Source organism: Coenobita brevimanus, chromosome 12, assembly GCF_032717465.1.
Source record: "Coenobita brevimanus isolate Jiangsu-jjx chromosome 12, ASM3271746v2, whole genome shotgun sequence".
Lineage (NCBI taxonomy): Eukaryota > Metazoa > Arthropoda > Malacostraca > Decapoda > Coenobitidae > Coenobita > Coenobita brevimanus.
The window spans coordinates 14,036,423-14,043,771 of NC_136965.1; positions in this window are offsets into that span (position 1 = coordinate 14,036,423).

Sequence of the window (7,349 nt, forward strand, 5' to 3'; positions counted from 1 at the left end):
GACATTAGGTGTGCCATAGCCTCATCCCTTGTTTGTTGAAGTAACTACTGAGATGGGCGTTGCGGGAACCGAATGGAAGGGTGAAGGGTGGAGTCATCAGCGTATGAGTGGATAGGGTTAGATGTACAGCTTAGAAGGTCATTGATGAATACAAAGAAAAGAGTTGGTGATAGGACTGAGCCCTGAGGAACACCACTGTTGATAGATCTAGGAAAAGAACGATGGACGTGAACAACAGCGGCTATAGAACGACCACAAAGGAAGCTAGAAATGAAGGCACAGATAGAAGGATAGAAACCGTAAGAGACAGTTTGGAAATTACAAATTTATGCCAGACTCGATCGAAAGCCTTTGAGATGTCAAGTGCAATGGCAAAGCTTTCGCCAAAGTCCAGAAAGGAGGATGGCCAGGAGTCTGAAAGGTAGGTGAGAAGATCACCTGGGAGCATCCCTGACGGAACCCATACTGATGATCAGAAAGAAGGTTGTGATAGGAAAGATGCTTTAAAATATTTCTATTAAGAATTGACTCAAAAACTTTTGAGATACAGGATGTTTAAGCAATTGGACGATAGTTAGAGGGTTGGAAGTGGTCACCCTTCTTTGGGACTGGCTGAATGAGAGCAAACTTCCAACAAGAAGGAAAGGTACAAGCTGATAGATATAGGTGAAAGAGTTTACCTAGGCAGGGTGTAAGCAAAGAAGCACAATTCTTGAGGACAACGGGAGGGACTCCATCAGGCCCATATGCCTTGTTGGTATTGAGGCCTGTGATGGCAGAAAATACATCAGCTGAAGAAATTTTAATGTCAGCCATGAGGAAGTCAGAGGGGGGAAGTGATGGAGGAACAGCACCGGAATTGTCTAAGGTGGAATTGGAGGAGAAAATCTGAATGAAGAGATCTGCTTTATAAGTAGAAGAAATAGGTACAGAACCATCAGAGTAGAAAAAAAGGAGGGAAGGATGATGAGGTAAAGTTGTTAGAAAGGTCTTTGGCAAGGTGCCAGAAGGAGCGGGAAGAATTCGAGTTGGAGAGTTGAGAGTATTTAGTATGGATGAAATTACTTTTAGGAGAGTGAAGATCAGACTTAGCACGATTCCGGGCAGAAACATAAACAGGACGTGATTCAGGGGTGGGTTGGCTCCGGTACCTTTTATACACCCTCTCCATGTTGCAGACAGCATTAGAATAAGCGTGATTAAACCAAGGCTTTCTTACATTAGTCAAAGGATATGAGAAAGGAATGTATGCTCCCATGCCTGAGAGAATAGCCTCCGTAATGCACAAGGCACACTCAGATGGCTCCCGGCCACGGAAGCAATAATCATTCCAGGGAAAATCAACGAAGTACTGCCTGATGGCCTCCCAGTCCACAGCTCCAAAGTGCCACAGTTGACGTTTCTTTGGAGGGTCCACAGGCCGTACAGGAACGATAGGATAGGTTAAGGTGATAAGGTTGTGATCAGAGGGGCCCAACGGAGAGAAAAGATTAACAGCGTAAGAAGAAGGATTAGTTGTAAGGAAAAAGTCAAGTATGTTGGAGCTCTCTCCAAGGGAGTCAGTGATAGGGGTAGGGTGCTGTACAAGCTGCTCTAAGTCATTAAGGATAGAAATGGTGTAGGCTTGTTCACCAGGTGGATCAGTGAAGGGAGAGGAGAGCCAAAGATGGTGGTGAACATTGAAATCTCCTAGAATGGAGATTTCAGAGAAAGGAGAAATGAAATGAATGTGTTCCATTGCAGAGGTAAGATAGTCGAAGAATTTTTGATAATCAGTAGAATTAGGAGATAAGTAAACAGCGCAGATATATTTAGTCAGAGAATGACAAGAAAGCCGAAGCCAGAGTGTAGAAAATTCAGAAGAATCGAGTTCAGGAACACGAGCGCAAGATAAGTCGTTGCGTATATATACACAGCAGCCACCTTTGGCTTTGAAATGAGTATAGAGAAAGTAGGAGGATACAGGAAAGGGTTTGCTGTCAGTTGCCTCAGACAGCTGAATCTCCATTAGGAAAAGAAGGTGAGGTTTAGAGGAGGAGAGGTGGTGCTCAACAGAGTAAAAGTTGGAGGAAAGGCCACGAATGTTGCAGAAATGAAGAAGTGAGTCAGACAGTTGTTCCAGGCAGCTCGAGTCGTCACCGGGAGAGAGACGGAGGGTGGGGGCATTTATAGTCCCTCCCCTCTAGGGACTGCGAGGCTATGTATTTCACAGCCATGATTACTTTTTTAATTTTGGAAAAGGAAGTGTAGTGTGTACTGTGCATGTAGTTTGGTGCTGAGAAAGAAACTTGTATTGGAGAGCATGCTAGCCTACTCTCTATGTTACTGAGACACTGAAAAAGTTCAGCAAAAGGGGATTGTCGGGAACTAGTCCCGAGGGCTGGTGTAACGGGGAGCTCCAGCTCTCCCTATCATCAGCTTTCCATCCACCTTGGAAGTACTGCCCTGCTCGACTGGTACTACAGTCTACTCCTACTATGAAAGAAAGGCAATGATTCATCATGTGTCGATTACAGAATGTGAAGGTATGTAATGAATGCTAGAGTATACACAGATTGGGGGAGTGGACTTTCTGACCACCACTTGCTGGCAGTGAGTGTCAAGGTTCATGTGCAATGGAGAAGCAGATGGAGGGAAGGACAGGAGGAAATAGTCCGTACAAGAAGGGTGGAAAGATTGCAAGAGGATGGGAAATGGGCAGAAGTTATGAGAGAAATGGAGAAGCTATTGGGTATATATGATTTGGAGTAGATGGGGAATGAAATCTGTGCAACGTGTGAGTTGGTGTGTGGGGTGTAGAGAAGACGAAAGGGAGTGCAAGGATCAGCAAGGTGGAATGAACAGGTTAGGCAAGCTGTGGCACAAAAGAAGAAACCATATAGTGAGTGAATGGGGAGCAGCGGCATGAAGGAAGTTGAGAGAAGAGAGAGTTATATGTAGTGAGGAAGAGAGAGGTGAAAAGATGAGTAAGAGAGAGTAAGAAGAGAGTGGACGAGGAATTTCGAAGAATTTTGAATGTACAGTGGTGGGAATGTAAGACAATAAGACAATGTTCTGGAAATAGATAAACAGACTTAGGAAGGGTCATAAAGAAGTTAGTAGGGGAGTGACAGATAAATAAGGTCGACTGATATTGGAGAAGGGAGAAAAAGTGAGCAGATGGAAATAACAATTTATGAAACTATTAAACAAGAAGAGTGAAAGTAGTGCGAGTATAAGTGGCTCGGGAATCGCTGGGAGAAGAAGGGTAATGGATCAGCAGGATGGATGTAGTGGAAGAAATGAAGAAAGTCAAAATGAAGTAAGCCAAGGAATTGATGGAGTGTGTGGTGAAATGACGAAGCATGGGGGAGAGGTAATAGTAGAATGGATATCAAGATGTGCAGATTGGCCTTGGAGGTAGGTAGAGCCCCGGAAAATTGAATGTCAGGTATAATTAATACCCTGTACAAAGGAAAACGGGAAAAAGAAGTGTGTGGTAACCACAGGGGCACATGTCTTCTTAGTGTAATGGGAAAAGTATTTGGTAGGATACTCATTGACAGAGTTAGGGAAACAACAGAGTAATTAGTTGGAGAAGAACAGGGACGATTCAGGAAGGAAAGAAGTTGTGTAGATCAGATACTCATTCTTAGGTCTTTGGTGGAAAAGATTCTAGATCTGGAGACAGCAGTTGACAGAGTACATGGATGAACAATGTGGACTGTACTAAGAATAAATGGAGAAAATCAGAAGTTGTTGAGAAATATAAATGAGGGTGCTAAGACTGCAGTTCGTGTGGATAGTGAATTGAGTGAATTGTTCAGTTAGAATGTTGCATTGAAACAGGGATGTGTCATGTATACATGGCTGTTCAATCTGCAGATGAATGGGGTTATAAAAGAGATTCCTGGTATAATGTACAACAGCGGATGTTGGAGCTGCCCTAATGAGAGAGGACAGCGATTGGAAACTTCCTGTATTTTTTGCAGATGATACTGTATTGTTAGAAGACGAAGGTGAACTGCAAGGCTTGGTGAATGAGTTTGGGAGTGTGTGTAAGAGACGGAATCTGATTTGAATGTAGTAGAGTTATGGTCTTCGAGAGAAATGAAGTCACTGATTGTACAATGAGGTTAGATGGTGAGGAAATGGAAAATGTGAGTACATTTAACTACTTGGGTGATGTGATGAGTAAGGATGAAAGTTTGGAGAAAGAAGTGCTTGAAAGGGTACAGCAAGGAAGAAAAGTGTCTGTTTCTTTGAAAGCAGTGATAAGAAATTGGGAAGTGAGCATTGAGTAAAAACATTCATTGCATGATAGTTCTCTGATACCAAGTCTAACATATGGAAGTGAAGCTTGGACCTTGCTGAAAAGACACAAGTCAAGAGTGAGAGCTGTGGAAATTAGTTATTTGAGAAGAGCATGTGGGTTACATGGGGAGACAGACTGGCAAATGAGGAAATGAAGGAGCATTGTGGTCTTGATGTGGATGTGATAGAAAGCTTTGGGAAAAACACACTGAGGTGCTTTGATCATGTGGAGAGGATGGATAGTGACAGACTAACGAGGAAAGTGTATGTGAGTGAAGTGGAGGGGGAGAGAGGGAGGGGGAGGCCTAGGATGAGATGGAGGGATGGAGTGGAGAGGTATATGACAGAGTAGGGTGTGAGCTGGGGGAAGGGCAGTGAAATGGTGGGGGACAGTGCGACATGGAAGCAATTTGTGTGTCCCCCCCTTACGGGACTGAGGCGTCTGACTATCTGTCTATCTATCTATCAATCTATCTACATCTATCTGTCAATATCTCTTAGTATCTATGTATCTATCTGTCTATATCTATATCTATCTTATATCTATCTATCAATATATATATATATATATATATATATATATATATATATATATATATATGTATATATATATATATATATATATATTGATAGATAGATATATATCCATCCATCATCCAATCCTACGTTGCCCCATAAGGAGCGTAGGAGCCCGGGGCTAGTCAGGTTGGTCCCGACACTTAAGCTGAGAGTGAAATAAATATATATATATATATATATATATATATATATATATATATATATATATAAATATATATATATATATATATATATATATATATATATATATATATATATATATATATGTCAGGACTCCATATTATAATATGCAACTCATAGATAGATAGAAAAATAGAAGCACCAAGCCAGGGGGTGAGATAGGAAGTGTGTCAGCGAGAATTAACCAAAGGGAAACGGCCTTGCAACACTTAAGTGAAGGAATGCTTGACGTGCACCGGAAGCAGTACATTCACACAGACATACAGTGTTCTAGAAGCTTCACCCACTGCGTGCCGGCTATTTTTAGCCCTATGGGTCACCCCAGTGTAGGCCATTTTTCCTTTTTTTTTTTTTGGCTAAAATAATAGATTTTGATGTGGAGACAACGAATTTCGCTGTTAAAATGCTCACCGAGGCTCGGAAATGGGTTCTGTTGAGTCCGCCATACTCGTATACAGGTATAGCCACTCTCTCATGCTCACAACGTACGTGAGAGAAAGCCGTTTTCTATGTAGGGTATACTCAAATATTTATGCTGGGAAGATATAACAATGTTAGGTTCACTTTCTGATTACTTATTACTTCAGCATCTATCACAATTTGCGTGTCTTTCTCACTGTGAATGCATTATCTTACACTTACTTGAAGACAGGTACAACCTGAATTCACTACGTACAGTCCTGGCACTTACAAGAAGGTTTTTACAACTTGACTTCATTATATAGTCCTTACACTTACAAGAAAATATTTACAACTTACACTTACATGAAAATATTTACAAAATGCCTTCACTAAGTACAGCACTGGGTGAGCCACACAGGCAGAGTGAGGCAGAGTGAGCGTGAGGGGGGGAGCGAGTGAGTGTATGGCCTTGACAGCCTGGGGGATGGTAAAGGAGCAGTTACCTTACATGCCTGCCAATTTTTACCAGTGAATCTTGAAAAATGCGGTCACAGTGAAGTTTTTTATTTTAGACCTTTTTAAAACAGCACTGGCACTGGCCACAGAATTATGTCAGACCGTTTTAAAACGGCACTGGCATGCGGCGGGTTCAACAACAGTATAGCCCACGTGACATGAACCCTGCTAAACGAGAATGTAGGAGTCAGAGATCAGAAAGGGGTTAACCATAGAACCGACAGGTAGTGGAGAGAAAGAGGCTAGCAACAGGGGCGAGAGGGTGGCAGGGAGAGATAGAGCGAGACAGGGAGGTAGCTAGCGGGACTCTACTTTATACTTCACTCGTGTGTGAGAGACTTTAGTTAATCTTTTCAGACAAATAAAATTATACACAGTCCCATACTGATCTTTACCTCTCCTGTCATTGCATGACAATGGGAATTAAGATTATCTACTTACAAACGTACTCACGTATAACAACCGGTTGTCCAAGAGTATAATATATGCATAACTGATCTACAAAACACACTACAAGAAGCTATGAAGTTTCTAAAAAAGATGGTGGCAGCGAAAATACGAACCTTGTCTACAAATCTACAATACAGTGAATTTCTACAAAAGCAGGCGAGTCTGTAACCAATATCAGCTACATTTCTACAGTTGATTCTACACCATCAGGAAACTACAATTCTACGATTAAGTAATCACAAGCGAGTATACAGCAAGAAGAACGACTTTACAAGTTTACAGGTTTAGGCTAGGAGCCTACGAGTTCACGAGTCTGCGAGTCTACGAGTCTACAAGCCTACGAGTCTACGAGTGTACAGTTGAGCCTACATTATGAAGACAGAAAACACAATACCTCTTACAACCAACAACTCACAACCAGGTCTTGACAGTATTCTCTTCAACCCCCCTCTGTCTCCCCGATCATCACGCTGATGTAGTGGTGAAGAGGTCACACGATGCCTTGCCAGTAGTTTAACAAAATATTGATACAAATAATCTTCCAATTTCTACGACAAACTAACGAACTACAACCATCTACAATCAGCTACAAGTAACAAGTCTACATGTCGTCTCTATAATCTTCTACATGCACCTACAAATAGCGACATTCTTCATCCTACAACGAGTAAATCACAAGAAAAAAGGACCGAGAATACATCGAGAAAGAAAAACAAAACAAGCAAATGAAGAGCGAGAGTTAACTAACAACCCACAACTACATCCTCCACCTGACCCCACCCTTCTCTCCAAGCTACCCACCACCTCCACCACGATCACAATGCTGAGGCAGGGGTGACGACAGCAGTAAATACCAGATCCCTCACTCGCCTCTCACCTTACTCATCGTTACTCAGCATTACTCATCGTTACTCATTTACTCACCACAG